A 16296-nucleotide genomic window follows, 5' to 3' on the forward strand; every position below is an offset into this window, starting at 1 on the left:
CACATTTAAGAAGCGGTGCAAGCATTTTAGGAGGCAACAGTCACAATGCATGGCAGGGACAAGAGAAAATATCCCTGCCTGTCAGATGGACAACAAAGAAACAGTTACTCAGTGACATCTTTCAGGCCTAAAAGGTTCCGTCTACTTAATGATAGTGCTAGGCACAAAGGACCACACACATGCCTGAAGCTCACTGGCACAGCATCTTCCCAGGCAATGCCCACAGAGAGAAACAAAGGTGTGGGTTTAAACTCAAGCAGGTTATATCTACTAGCATACAGTATACCTGCCAGCTTAATCTGTGTAGTCTGCAGAGCTACATTAGAAAACAAAGCAAGCACAAAGCTAGATAACAACAAGCCAGCACTTGGCTACACATATGATTCCCAAGAGCAAGCACAAGCATCCTCTTCCTCTAGATCCTCCCTGCATTTGCTGGGTAGTGGGCTCACTCCAGCCTGCCAGGGCACACTGCAGCCTGATCCTCCTTCAAGGGCACAGAAATAGCTTTCCTCCACAGAAACTGAACCAGACAGCTCTGTGTGACTAAGGAAGCCTTGGCTCGTGCCAAAGTCAGTACAGCCCGCTGAAGAATTCTCTGGTTCAGAGTCTCAAATTCTTGACTTAGACCCACCTGGAAAGGCCCTGGTCAGAACCCCAAGGTTTCAGGAAGCTGCATGAGTCAGCCTGTGTACCGAAGGACAGAGTCCACAGGCAGCAAAAGTCACACCAACAACTTGGGAGTCCTAATATCTCACTCTCCCATCACACTTTGGCACCACAAGCATCACGCTGTTAATTATAAAGATAGCAATTTGTGAAAGTATTGGGAGGGGAGGCAAACAAAAAAACTTTACCAAAAAGCACTTCAATATTTTTAAGTTGGAGGGAAGACAAGGAAGTGATACAAAACATATGAGATCCTGAAACACAGTTCTGCTTACAGCAGGAATCTCCTGTTAGTACAGTATATTCTCCAGCTACGTATGGTATATTAAATTAATGGAAACTCTGAGCTTTAGCATATGTTTAATAGTTACAGTCTGTTTTTCAGAGCAATAATATGACTTTCTTACTGTAGACAAAAAAAAAATATATAATAAATCCACATATGGATGCATTTATGTATGTTAAAAATACCCATGAAGGCTTTGATATCACCAAATGACATATATTGTCCACGGTCAAACAGTGCTTTAGGCTGCATTAAGCAACACCAAAGTAAGCTGGTAAAAAGTGCCCCAGTTCCTTAGAACCCTGCAAAATCTTTAAGTAAATAAAACCCAGCAACAACCAGGAGGAAGATTCTCTTCCACAATCAGCCTGTGTCCAACGAGTCTTTTGTCCTCCCACAGGAGAGCTGAAACATCATCCTACAACACAGACCTTTCACACATTCACACAGTTGTAAAAGACTGTGGGATGTGGCAGGACAAGGGCCATTTTTTTCTGATGTGTTTCAGCCTACAAACCAAGTGTCACTAACTAGACTAAGCACATTTGCCTAACCCTTGGTGACAAAACCCAAGGCAAGAAGCCCAAGGTCTAAATCCTCAGTGTGTGCCAGCCAGAAATATGAGGGTGACATCTGCACATTTGAATGGTGCTACATATTGAAACACACCAAAACCAAAATGTTTGTGCCAGCACACCAAAATAACTGTGGAAATGTAATGGTTAATCAGAGAAAGTTAATAATGAGAAAGTTAATCAGAGACACAGGGAAACCGCAGATGCTTTTTAACTCCTGGCATGCCATTGTACTTCTGAAATAGCTCCCTCCATAATCTCTTTTCACGTTCCCAAAGCCAGTAGGGCTGGGCACATCCAGCCACGGGAATACCATCCCGTTCTCCTTCCATGGGACACACGTCTGGAGCAACACTGTCCCCGAACAGCCGACAATCCCACCAAGACAGTGTCAGCCGCATGCACAGGGACGAGCGGCTGTGCCAGCAGAGGATGTCGCATGCACGGCTTTCTCCGCTGAGCCAAGGGTGACATCTGCCGGGACCGGGACCGCTGCACAGCAGGGCTCTCGGCATCCACAGCGCCGAGAGGAGCCCGGTACGGGGACCCTGCGCTGCGCCCAGGGCTCTCACCTGGACAGCCCTTTCTGCAACCACACACAGCTACCCGCGCTTCAGAGGGATAACACACACATCCAAGAGGTTCTAGGCAACCCGTAGCAAACCCATGCAGCAGAAAAACAGAGATTTGGCTTGTGTCAGGAAGAAAGGAGAACTGTCCACATCCGAGCTGAAGGAGAGAAAAAAGAGATGTGGAGGAGCCATAGCATTCACAGTAATCATAGAACTGTCAGGGTTGGAAGAGACCTCAAAGATCATCCAGTTCCAACCTCCCTGCCATGGCAGGGACACCTCACACTAGATCAGGTTGCTCAGAGCCACATCCAGCCTGGCCTTAAAAACTGCCAGGGATGGGGTTTCAGCCACCTCCCTGGGCCACTGTTCCAGTGTCACTCCACCACCATGGGGAAGAACTTCTTCCTAACATCCAATCTGAGTCTACCCACTTCTAGTTTTGCTCCATTCCCCCTAGACCTATCACTACCCTATATCCTAACATGTCCCTCACCAGCTTGCCTGTAGGTACCCTTCAGAAACTAGAAGGCCATAAGAAGGCCTCCTCAGAGCCTTCTCTTCTCCAGATTGAATAGCCCCCAACTATCTTCATAAATTTGTCTATCTCCATAAATTTTTCCAGCTATCCCATAAGACTTACAGGAACAGAGATACCACCCTAGAAGTGCAACAGAGAACATGTTCACAAGGGAAAAACAAATCAACCCCCCTTTAAACAAAATATGTTCAGACATTGCTATCTTAGCAAGACAAGAAAGATGCCCAACACCTGGGCTTTAGAGCCAATATTTGATTGCACCTTGGAAGGAAAAACATTAGGAATTGTTGCAATTGCATCACCTACCTGACCAAATCTGAAAGCCCCCAAGAGAGCAGCTTCTACCACAGTGTCTAATGTCTGGCCACTCAGTGTCTCACCACTTCAGTGTTTCTTTCCCCTTCTGCACATGACATGCAGATACTTTCACAGTAATTCTAGATCTCCTCATGAGACAACTGTCTTTAAATGAATGGAAGCCTATTTTATGTGAATTTATAATTTGGAACAGATATTCTGCAGCATTGACTGATTCAGGAAGCAAGCTATAATAGAAATAATTCATGAGTCACTAGCAGGGAAAGCCAATGCAAAGCACCCGGGCAGGAGGGGAACTCCACGATAGCACAGATCTGGCATTCACACACCGAGATTAAACTTCTGCAAGTCAGCTTAAAATGGCAGCGTTTAGAGCCAGCACAATGCTACTCCTGAGCAAAGGCTACAACAAGTCAACATCCAGGTCTGTTCTGAAGGAAATCTCTGGAAATCTCAGAGGAAAACATGACTTTGTGTAGCAAGTAACAGCAAATTAGGTGAAGATCATAGTATGGCTGAGGGTTCCTTACCCTGAGAGCTCAGGCTGTGATGTCGTTACAGAGTCATTTCTGTGCAGCTTGACAGGACCTGAGGGTAGCACAGGTTTTGCAGTAGGGTTGGGGAGTACATTTTAACTAATCCTAGAAATCTCTTCCAGTCATTTTCCTTCAGCATCAGCCTTAAGTGCATTGAACTCCCTGTGGTTTTGAGAGAGGAGGCTCCAGACAGACTTGGGTCACAAGCCTATCCTGTTCTGTTCCACCCTACCCACCCTCAGACTGCAGGGGAAAACAGGAAGAATGAGTAGGGGGCCAAGAGGAAGATGAAATCATCTCCAAGGAAAAAAGCTTTTCATGGTGAGAACCCACCTGAAGTACTGCATCCAGTTCTGGAGCTCCTATTACAAGAGGGATGTGCATATGTTGGAGAGTGTCCAGAGCAGGGCCAGGAGGATGCTCAGAGGGCTGCAGCAGCTCTGCTGTGAGCACAGACTGAAAGAGTTGGGGCTGTTCAGTCCAGAGAACAGGAGGCTTCCAATTGACCTTCTTGTGGCCTTCCAGGATCTGAAGGGGGCTACAAAAAAAGCTGGGGAGGGACTTTTCGTGCTCTCAGAGAGTGACAGGACTAGGGGGAATGGATCAAAGCTGGAGGGGAGATTGAGACTGGATGTGAGGAGGAAGCTCCTCATGAGAGTGGCGAGAGCCTGGCATGGGTTGCCCAGGGAGGCGGTTGAGGCCTCATTCCCGGCGGGCCAGGCTGGCTGAGGCTGGCTGAGGCTGTGGCCAGCCTGCTCTAGGGTACGGTGTCCCTGCCCAGGGCAGGGGGGCTGGAACTAGGCGATGCTTGTGGTCTCTTCCAAGCCTGACTGATTCCATGACGCTGTGCTGCAGCCCCTCGCCTCACGCCCGTTCCTCCGCGGGCGGGTGAGAGCACAGCGACAGAGCATTGCTGCCACCTTGTGCCGTGCGCACTCTCTACAGCCAAGGCCTTGCCTCTCACAGAACCAGTTGCCAATTTTCAGCAGGGAGCCAGCCAAAGGCTCTGCTTTCACCCTGCGAAGGGCCTGCCATTGCCTTTCGGATGAGTGCCCAGGCCAGGGAGCTCGGCGAGCTCTGCTCTGCTCTCGCCTGTCTGCGCCTTGTCCGCCACAGCCTCCCAGGCAGAGCAGAGGGGCCCAATGCTGTCAGAGGCCTCACACACTGCAAGGTGCCAGCTGCCCCCACTCCCTTGGAACCCAGAGGCACCTTTACCATCACTGCTCAGTGCATACCTTTCCTTTATTAAAGGAAGGTCGTCACAAACTGCAGCACGGCCTGGCTCTCGTTGCCCTGCTAGAGGGAAGGCAAGCAGCCTGCAGTCACTTTTCAGTGTAATTAGGGACAGTTGAGTCTGGCTCGACCAGCTCAGCACCAGAGCTTACTTTACAAGGGCTGCTGGGCCAAAAAGGTTTCTGTTTGTGCTCAAGCACACATTGAATAAAGCAATATTCTCACGCAGGGATGTTTGGTAGGTTGATTTCCCCAGTTTGAGAGGGACAGAGATCTGCTGGAGAGTCCAGTGGAGGGCTCTGAGGATGATGAGGGGGCTGGAGGGCATGGCTGATGAGGAGAGGCTGAGGGACCTGGGGCACTTTAGTCTAGAAAAGAGAAGACTGAGAGGTGATTTGATAAATGTTCATAAATATCAGGGCTGGACAGGAGGCCACAGGCTCTGCTCACTGCTCCCTGTGACAGGACAAGGAGCAATGGGTGTAAGCTGCAGCACAGGAGGTTCCACCTCAACACCAAGGGGAACTTCTTTACTGTGAGGGTCACAGAGCACTGGCACAGGCTGCCCAGAGGGGTTGTGGAGTCTCCTTCTCTGGAGAGAGGCCTGTCTGGATGTGTTCCTCTGTGCTCTGTGTTAGATAGGATTGTCCTGCTCTGGCAGGGGGATTGGACTCGATGATCTCTTTGGGTCCCTTCCAACCCCTAACATCCTGTGAGCCTATGAAAGGTGTTTGAAGGGGACTGGATGATGCTGCAGACCTCTGGCAGGTGCATACAGAACCCTTCCAGAGCATACCCATGCAATTTATTACAGGTGAAACCCAATAGTTTCTTCATAAATGACACAGAAAAACCCACAAAGCAATAACAGAAAATGATAGATACTCTACAGAACATTTGAACATTCCCTGAAAGCTTAATAGAGGAAGATTAGAAAATCCTGAAGGAGAGGACAGTTTTTCACAAGCACAACACTCGAGAAGAAAGGATATCTGAACACAGCACTAATGCATTTTAACAGAACCATTTGTCTCATTGATATTTTTGACAGTTTTTTAAATTGCACTTGTTATCTACTTTTATCCCTGTCTCCAAGATCAATTTCAATTAAAAACTAACTCTAAAAGCACGTAATTGTCATTTTGTTCTCCCCCAGCAGCTTAGCGTTAACCCAAAAATTATACCTTGGTCCAAAAAATGCCAAAACATTTTCACATGTTTTAAGTGTTAGCTCAAACAAATGCTATTACAGCAATAGAAAGGCAGCTGGTGAGCCAGAACATAAAGGAAACCTCCTCAGAAAGAGAGGAGCCTTCATTTCTGAACCACTGTGCTAGTTTGAAGCAGGCTAGAATGTTTTGGTGAGAAGAACTAGATTACAGGCTGTAATAGGAACACAGCGGTGATGCCTACTTCACTCCCAGCCTTGCTGGGAAGTATAGGAACAAGAAACAAAAACATCTGATAACACTCTCACCATTCGCTCTCACTGGGGCTGCTGGCTGAGCTGCACCTCTCTAACACACTCTCCATTTTGGGCTAACCCACTTTGCTTCTTAACCTCTGGCCAAACCTCTGTTCTTCCTTGGGACTGGGGTAAGGTTGAGAGGGGTAGGGGGAAGGTGTTGGGATGGTTGAGAGCCCCTCCTGGGGACTCAGGTTTCTGGGAGGGGAGTTGTGTTTCTATATCACCTTTTACCTTGTCTATTTCTGTCTATAACTGTATGTACTGTAAATATCTGCTTGTATATTGTGCTAGCTGTAAATATAAGCTTCATTCATATTTCCAGAGCTGGCTGAGTCTAGTCTGGGTGATTTCTAAAGTGTGGGGGGCAGGGAACACCCAAAGCATCACAACCACCTTTGGGGCCTGACAGGGTTTTCAGAATTTCTTGTCTGCAAGTAGGTGTTGGAAAGCACCTTCTAAAGCCAGCTTTGTGGCTGTGCTCTACAGTTCCTGCATCAGAAAGTGCTCCACTATCAGAAAAGGCCTGAAGGCTCCTCTGCCCATTGTCACAAGAAGCTTCACAGAATTGACAAGCCTCTCGTGTAAAATTCCTTTTGTCTTGTCTTACCAAAAGATTGGCTCTAGCCAGATCTGTCCTTCATCCGAACAGATCCTGGGCTCCTCTACCACTTCTTCTATCTTAATACTGGGAAAAAAAAAAAAAAAAAAAAAAAGCCAAACCACCAAACCAAACCCTAAACCTAGAAACTGTTACAGAATTAACTGTTTGATGTTTTGCTTCCCTTGATTCCCTTTCCTTTTTCTGTGCTAGGCGCTGGCAATCAGCAAGACTTCACCTATAATCACAAAGAAGTTTTACTTCTAACTTTTCACTTGCTCTGCTAATTCACCATTAGTTCTTCTGTTCCCTTCCCCTCCAGCATCAGTGCTGTCTTTGCTCTTTTCCTTCCCCATATGCTGATTCTGTACTTCAGACAAAAACCCAAACTAAACCAACCAAACAAAAAACCCCAAACAAAACCACCCCAGCATTTAGGCAGGTGAAGTTGAGCAAATGAATCATGAGGGACATTCTCATTCTAGTCCATGCTTGGCATCGTTTTAAACGATGGAGGATGAAAAAGCCCTCCACCTCCACTGTGAATCAGTGAGAATGAAACTAAACCATGAAGCATCCTGCATCCCAGTCAGGCATGTTGTGGCTGCAAACTCTAACTCTGCATGCCCCTCCCCAGTGCAAATCCATTTTCACAAAACCTTCTCCAAGGCAGCATGAAATTTCATTCTGCTCCAGCAAGGCTTTGTCTCAACTGACCAAGATACCCAAAGGCTGTTAAAATATTTCTGGTCATCGAAAACTTTTAGTGGCATGTTAACAAATATAACTCTCTCTTTTCATTTCCGATTGGGACTAGCAATGAGGCTGGAGCTCAGAGCAGCAGAGTGTGCAAGGTAAGTGCGTGGCTGTCGTGGCTGTCGTGCCTGTCTCTTTGCACAGCACAGCAGCTCTGCTGTGGAGGCAGGCAGCCATTTTGCAGCCACTTCAATTACAGGCAGTCACCGGAGTGACTCGTCCACAGCATGCTCCCTGACAAAGATCCCCACGTCGTTTCCACTCCAGAAGAAGTAATTCTGACAAAGCCTTTGTGCATGGAGGGGGAGGATCCAGCATTACTGTTCATGTCCATCCTCTAGTGAGCACGCAAAGCATATGTGTTGTGACAGCCACCCACGACAGGAGCTTGGCTCTTGCGCTGAAGCTGTCGGCGCTCATTGTTTTAGCTCTGGAGTCCTCCAGTTCAGTCCTGGAGCGTGAGCCAAAACTGGCTGCAACACAGACGCTGTGGAAATACCAGCAGACAGTCAATGGTCTGAAAAACTAATGCCTAACTCAGACAGATCCAGGCAAGACACAGCAGTTGGACCTCTCCAACGTACACCACAGCACAACTTTCAAACAAAGGAATTAGAATGTTATCCTTGCCAGCCACAGAAGAGCAATTCTCCAAGTGGTGACACCTCTGACACAGCTGCTTCCTATCTGACACATCGTTGTGCTGCAGTACAAGCTCCAACTAATCTTTCTCATTATGGATCTCCATTTTACAATGTAACTACGTAGGCTCTATTCAGAAAGGTCATTCTCATCTGAAATAAAACATTTGTCTCCTAAAGCAGAAGTAATGCACATTATTTTAGTTGTGGATTAAGTGTGTTAATAGAATACTTCACCCTAATCCTGTTTTCTGAGAAGTATGGCTACTTACTGGCTCAAAATGAACTGTGTAATGAGAGTGATTTCAGCCAGCACCAGGCTCTGACAGGTTTTATGCAAACACCACAGATGTTGCGGTTAACATCCACAACCGATGATCTGATTAAGCCTGTGCTGAGTGGTACTGGAACATACTATGAATTAATTACCATCAGAAGGGTGAAGGGTTGAAGGTGATTAGAATTTGAATTTGTCATGTTTATACAAATAAATTGGGGCAAATGAATACACTGAAATGCTTGGGTGTTTAAAAATCAATTTGTTTCTGGGGAAAAGAATCCAGGCTCTGGGTGCAGAGCAGTAAACTCTAATACATGTGGTGCACGTTTCCATTGCAAAACAACTTCCACTTTCCAGTTTCAGTTATTGTCATAAATTCATGAACAGCTGCTTGAATGCAGTCCTGAATTCCTGTCCAGTGGTATTTCAGCATACAGAAGCGCACACACTGCACCAGTTGGTGTTACTGGGTACAAGTGGAGAGAGGTGCTCAAGCCTGCACAGCCCATAAATGACACAGGTCATACTGTCTGTCATCCTTGCAACTGTGAGGTACCACTCCATTCTGTCAGAGAAAGGGAGGAAAAAATGTCTCTCCTCAAGTATCCAGAGAAAGAGATGAGTAAACAATAAGCACTTAAATTATATTAGTTGAGATAGAGATTACAGGGTAGAATCACAGAACGGTCTTGGACAGAAGGGACCTCATCTAGTCTGCCCCCACGGCAGTCAGCAGGGACATTCTCACTAGCCTAGGCCACCCAGGGCCCTGTCAAGCCTCACCTTGAATGTCTCCAGGGAAAGGGCTCCAACCACCTCCCTGGGCAACCTGTTCCAGTGCTCCATCACCCTCGTAGTAAAGAGCTTGTTCCTAACATCCAATCTAAATCTGCTCTTCTCAAGCTTCTGTCAAGCTGCATTCACTTAAGTTTCAGACAGCCAAGCAGAGTTAAAGTGACCCTCACGTGTTCAGAAAAGGCAGGTTATTGTGAGGATGGTCTCAGCCTTAGGCACCGGAAATCAGAAGTGAAGAACTGAGCCCAGATTTTCACAGAATCACAGAATTAACCAGGTTGGAAAAGACCCTCAAGATCATCAAGTCCAGCAACAGAAGTATACTGAACTAAGGGGTCATCTCCTCCCTCCTGTCATCAGACTTGGAACTCAAAATAGCATGAAGAAATTACAGCTTTCTGGATCACGGACTTGCAGAATGTATTTCAGGGAGAGGATCCACCACTAACACCTGCTGGGCTGCCACTGTCTACACATGAAAAAAAACACTAGTCAAGGCACCTGAGGTGGCTACACTTTTGGCATTATTTCATCAGCTGCTACAAAATCAGCTGGTTTTCTGGTATGCTCCACTCTTAGCAGAGAAGGAAATTGCTGGTATTGAAGAAGCCCAAAGGCCTATTCAAACATTGTTTCTAAAGCTCTTATTCCTTGCAGTTTGGGACTGGCTTTGTCATTTTAAAGTGCTGAAGTTAGCCTGCACTATGCACTACAGTGCTGCCTGGAAACCCTAAAAGTAGAACAGGTCCTTACTTCAGGGCAAGGACACTCAGACACCAGTTCTGCTAAAGTCATTGCATTGTGATGCTGCACACATGCTGATGAGCTCTGCTACCTGCCCTGGGACCAGTGTAGATACCACTGAGGAACAGCCCTGAGCTGGCTGGCATGGCCATCGAGCATGATGTATTCACACGAGAGCTTTTTAGGCAACATTCTCTTAAGGCATTGCTGGAGCAGCCTGTGCTGCACTCCACTGATGGTTAATTTGGAGCAAAGAGAACCAGCTGCAGACAGATAACCACAAGAAATGATTCACTGTTCCAATTTTATACTTGGCCTAACTTAACAGCAAACACACAGAGCAGGATCATGCACCCAGGTGCCATTCTTCCACGGGCAACTTCTTCATTCTGTAACTGGCTTAATGTCTCGCTGACTTAATCTAAACACACAGAAATGGCCAGCAAAAGAGCTACAGTTTCACTGCAGTCTCCTAGCCCTACATTGAGGCTATCAAACAATCTGCTAGAAAAGGATAGAACCTGCAGAAAAATAAATTACATCTCAAAAAGGAGAAAAATCCAACACACTCTGAAGTGGCTCCTTGCGGCACCAGCACGTACTTTCTTCAGCCAGAGCTTAAAAGCCTGGCCTCAAAAGCTGCTTTCATCTTTCAGAAAACATTTCCCAAACAACAAAACACAAACAAAAAATACTAATAAAGCCTACACAGCATTCTCCAGCTCTTCATTCCACACCCCACGGCTCCACACAGAGTCTTAAACCCTCGCTCCCCATCTCACACACTCCCCCCCCAGCCTGGTTTTCTTTAAACCCCACACTCCTAATACTCGCCAAGCAGCTTTTTGCCATCACTTCCCCTGGGGGGATAAACCCAACGACAGTCGTGCTTGCTAAAGCTGCTCCTAGAACATAAACTACAAACTGCTTTTGAAGTGCCAGGACACTAAGGGGCTGTCTACCTATCACTATGTAAGTTCCTCCCCACTGTGACCCATGCAACAAGCAGAGCTGCCTCAGCCTGGGTTGACACAAGAAGCAACCAAAACCAAAAGCTCAGAAACTTACATTTCTGACCTGCTCTCAACTCAGACATATACAAAACCAGAATTTCAGTTAAGCTTTTCCTCCAGCTGCAGCTATCTGAGGAGCAAAGTTGAGCATTAATCTAGCAAGTCCAGACCTGCTTTCAAACACATTTTCCTTCACACCTCAGCCCTTACAGCTTGGCTAATAGTACTCCTACACCAGCAATTTTCATCCTGTGGTTCACATTCCTCTGGGAAGCAGGGAGGGGGACCACAAACTACTCAGGAGAGATCCTTAAGAAGCACCTGAGAAAATCATCTTTTTGAACATCCCAGAGCATCTTGCATATGGACTCATAAAACATCTCAGGCAAGTGCCTTGAAATTTGAATGAGAAGCTCCAAAAGCTGAGACAGAAAACTACTGTTCACTATGATATTCCAATGGCCTTAGAGAAGCCACTGATTTAAGACTCAAAAAACCCCAAGTTTTATTACTGGCTCTGTCCTTCCAGCATAGTGATAGGCAGGACTTGTCACGGTGCTGTGCCTCAGTTTCTCCACCAGTGAAGAAAGAAAATACTGCATCTGATTTGTTTGGTTGATTTATAAGACTTAAACCCCACCTGACAACAAATGCTATTTAAAAGGTATGTGTTGCTACTGCTCTGGCTCTTAAACCCACTTACATAACCCTCTGCTCGGTATGTCAGGTAGTCACCTTCGATTCCTGAGTCTGCTATAGTCAAGCTCTGCAATTGAACACTGGATCTATAAACCATCCTGTTTGACTACAGATAAACAAAGGCTGTTGAGTTGCTTTAATGTTTACACATCGGGGAGGGGAGGGGGCACATCACAATATACTGTAAATATTAATGTAGCTGGTGACAGTTACACTGTTCTGAGTCATATGTTTGCAAGCAATTGACACACAAATCCCAGCAAACAGGACCACCCAAAACCAGAACAGAAAGAATGCAAAATAAAGCCTTGGTCAGAGAAGCAAGATAAGCCATGCTGCTGTTATAACACCACTACATGCTGCTATTATAACACCACTAAGACAAAACCTTCCTAGCAGAACTCCCCACTCAACATAGGAACAGAAATAGGAGATTTCATATACCCTGCATGCTAGCTGAAGTATTTCTGCTGCTCCCAGCTGTTAAGCAAAGCTTGGTAATGATCTAAACCCTGACCATCAAGGACACCTTATTAGTTCAAACACTGAAGGATGTTGTTTCTTTGAGTAAATTTGCTAATTTGTTATTAATCATGCACAAGGTCTTGTAGAAGGACTTTGTGCTAGCTACCCTCTAAACACAAATGTGCTACCATCGCCCTTGTTCCAGCAAACATATGGCCACTGGCTTTGTAATTAAGAGTTTATAATTATATGTCTGTTTGAGATCTCAGACATAACTCTCCCATGTTACATGACCTGGTCTTCACATGGCTTTGTTTTAAAAGCTTCATCTGTATTCCTGCTGCTTCGTGGAGGAATCCCACAAAGGAGCTTTTGTGTATGCTTATCACTTCTAGAAATGCATGACTTCATCAGAAGCAGCCTCAGTTCTGCTCTGTGGAAGCATGACCCAAAGCCAGTTAGAAATCAGTAGGAGCTTCCCATTAGCTAGCTGGTTCCTTGAAAAGCCCTTGTACCTCCTTGATGAGTCATCTGCTCTTTGTTATATTATGCACTAATTTTGTACAGCAAAAGAACCCTCCTGCCACTCTCAATCCCTTTTGTTATGTTTCTTCGATTTCTACCTTCCTGAAAGCTTTTGTTGCTTAAAAAATATAAGTGTAAAAATCTATTTTGACCTCATTCTCCCTTACTGATCAGAGAAATCAAAGAAACTGAATAGTCTGTGTCCTTCCTCTACCCATTGCTACTTCCCCCAATGCAAGCATTTAATTCCCAGGCTTGCTCAAACATGCATGGATTCAAGGTAGAAAGCTCTAGCTGAGCCTCTCAGAGGAAAGAGGACACAGGTCACAAGCTGCACCAGCTATGAAAAGCCCAATTCATGGTTATCATTCACTCTGCAGAGACTGTCTGACCAAGTTTGTCTCCACACAGAGACAAACCCAGCAAGATTCTTTCAGCCAGAAACAGAACCACAGAATTAACCAGGTTGGAAAAGACCTCTAGGATCATTGAGTCCAGCCTATCACCTAAGCCTTCTAATTAACTAAACCACAGCACTAAGTGCCTCATCCAGCCTCCTTTTAAACACCCCCAGGGATGGTAACTCCACCACCTCCAGAGGCAGCCCATTCCAATAGCAAATCACAAATATCTGGTTGAGGGTTGTGATTCAGTACCTCCTTCTTGAAGGTCAGCAGGAGGTACAGTGACCCAATACAGAGACTGCTTTAAGCCCACGTGAAACAAGTTTGCTGTTAACTGTGTGCAGGGAGGTGAAGGTAGCTCAGGGGAGCTGGGCCAGGCTTCTGCAATGTGAAGCAGCAGACGAACACACACAAACAGGCTGAGATTTGCTCCCTTGCTGACTTTCTCCTTGCCAGACAAACAGTCATGGGCAACCACTCTTTCTTGTGAAGAGTTTCTTCCTAATGTCCAGCCTAAACCTGCATCCTCAGCAAAACACTGAACAATGAAGGAGAAAGAGGAAGCACTCCAAGAAAAAAAAAAAAACTTTTAAAACAGTGAGACTACAACTCTCATCCTAAACATTGAATTTAACTTGAGCATGCTAAGCAAGTCTACAGTGGCACAGTGTCCTAGCATCAAAAACAGTACAACCTAGCCTGCGCCACACTTCACACAGCTGTGAACAAAGGTGCTCATGTTGTTCAAGGTAAGTCTCTTAAGGGAAACAGTTAAGAAAAGTTTTCCTATTTGAAAAAGAGGAGGCCTGAACACTGCTCCCAGAGAGTGTTTGCACTTCAGTCTAACATTTGTTTTCATCCTGCAGCAGTACCAGTACATAAAGTTTCAAACACTTCATTCAATGCAGAAATTAGAAGCCAACTTCTCTCAAATGCATCATAGTCTGAAGGCTTTCACCTGGCTGCAGCACTAAAAAGCCTACCACATTATGTGACAGCTACTCTGGGTTTGGCCTGAGCAACATCCTTGCTCTTCTGAACACCATTTTCCCCACAAGTGACACAGTGTATTTGAAGCATAGGGCATTAATGTCACCCTAGGAAAACACAGTTCTGATCACAATGGCTCCATGGCCTGAACCAAACTCTTGGCAAGCTGACTCCTGACTTTAATCAATATAATCTGCAACTACATCTCTCTTCTCCTCAGACTACCTCCTTCCTAGGAATTAGAATCAGGAATTCCTTCCTAGGAATTAGAAATTCTGGATGTATGCTTTAGCAACAAATATAAACACCAAGCTAAGTTATACCTCAGTCAAGCAGATAGGTCTTCTTGCCATTAATGAGAGTTGCTTTCACATACAAAGGCCTTTAGGGTAAGTCCTAATGCTAACTTGTGGGTGAAGTAAGTACTGTAGACTTCTCAGAACCATATATCAATCTCCAATTTTAAAAACAAATTACTAAAGTGCACAATGTTATCTTTTTTTTTTTGCCTCCAGACAAAGGAAAGAAGCAAAAAAAGGGGAAGTCAAAATTGCTCCACACTTGGGTTTTACTCATTTTGATCATTTGCACTTCATGGTAAATCAATTTGTGCTGCTCCCATGAGGGTTCAGGAGTTCATATTTCCTTTCATCTAGCGACCAACTTCTTATCTAATTGTCCTGTGCTGCCATCTCTCTCTGAAGCAGCGTTCCTCAGGGATGGCTCCAGGCAACTCAGGCTGTAACTGTTTAGCACAAGAGTAACCCAAACCTTTTTTTTTGGTGGTCTCTTTGAAGTATTAAAGCTAAACGTTTCACACACAACACCAATACAAATTCTCCCTTTAAAATAACCCCAATGGGTTAAACTTGAGCAGCTAAACATTCTTATTCAGCAAGCTTTCACCGTGGGGTTGGAAGGAAGCCAGAAACACAGAGTGGATGGATATCTGTGCTAGTAGCAAAACAGCAACTGAGCTTGCTAAATCAACACGAGTTCTACACAGCAATTAGCAGGATCAGCAACACCACACTGCTAGTAACATTTAGAGGACTGCCAACAGAGGACTTGACAAGGATTAAAAAAGCCACAGAAACTGAAAATGCTTTTAAATACCACATTGTTCCCACTTAATACCAAAGGGTGCAAAACAAAGATTATGACAACCTAAGGCTGATGATCCCATCCACAGTGCTCCTGCCCCACTGATGATCTTACCAAATATTTGATTCCACACATTTGCTGATTTGGCTGGTGGAAGAGGTATTTTTTTCCTTAGAGGTTCCTCCATGGCTCCCCATTCACTTGCTCTATGGTGTGTGCCATTCCATTTATAGATACCAGAACATACTGCTTCATTAATGCAGAAATATCCTTCATGAAGAAAAAGACTTTGAAAGAAAGAAAAATCAATTCCAACCAGGAAAGCCTGATGAAGGACTGGAAATCTGTCAGATAGGCACAGAAATAAAGGTGAGCTAGGCCTTTCAAGGAAGGCAGTGTGCTCCAAAGTTCAGCACTACTAACTCATACTGTGTGGCAAAGAAATAGCTATTTCTGGTTTATTTACCCAACTTATTTCAAGTCCCACTCTCTCACCAAAGGTGATTCTTTTTCCACATGTGTTTTAAATATCCACTCTCCTTTACCTCAGATTGAGACTTTTCTTCCTTTGACTGACACAAGACACTGCAGGGAAACCTCCTAAAATGCAGCAAGAAATCAGCAAAGAGGCTCCCACCATATACCCTAGAAGAAACCCTCTGAAGGGCTGGCTGGCAACATCCTAGGGGTAAAATGGACCCCAGCCCTCACCATCCACCCTCTCACAGCCTGCAGAGAGCATTGAGGCTGATGCCCATTGATACTTCTGATGCAGCTGCGAGTGCCCTGTGCTGCCTCAAAGGTTCTCTGACTGAAGAAAGAGCTGTGATGGAGCAGAGGGCACTCAGGCACAACATTCTGGAGGCTAGACTCCCCCAGCAGCCATTCCAGCAATGGTATCAAGTATGGCCCTTGCCACAGGAGTGACCCATACCTCACAGGACTTGGGGCTTCATAAGATAATTTCCCAAGGAGTCACTGCAAACATCATCCCTGTCTCACATTAAGCATCTCAGCAGGGCAGGTGAGAGCTATCATAGAATCAACCAGGTTGGAAGAGACCTCCAAGATCATCCAGTCCAAC

The 16296-nt window shown here is 45.5% G+C and overlaps 1 long non-coding RNA gene across 1 annotated transcript in view; it reads right to left on the bottom strand.

Moving 5' to 3' along the window:
- Nucleotides 1-15783, bottom strand: part of LOC135187695 (uncharacterized) — a 31594-nt gene extending 15811 nt beyond the window's left edge. The window contains exons 1-2 of the long non-coding RNA XR_010307419.1: nt 15708-15783; nt 15327-15499 (exon numbers count right to left, since the gene is read on the bottom strand). This is a non-coding gene — a long non-coding RNA (uncharacterized LOC135187695). The remainder of the gene's footprint in view (nt 1-15326; nt 15500-15707) is intronic.
- Nucleotides 15784-16296: the final 513 nt, after the last annotated feature.

Source organism: Pogoniulus pusillus, chromosome 27, assembly GCF_015220805.1.
Source record: "Pogoniulus pusillus isolate bPogPus1 chromosome 27, bPogPus1.pri, whole genome shotgun sequence".
NCBI lineage: Eukaryota > Metazoa > Chordata > Aves > Piciformes > Lybiidae > Pogoniulus > Pogoniulus pusillus.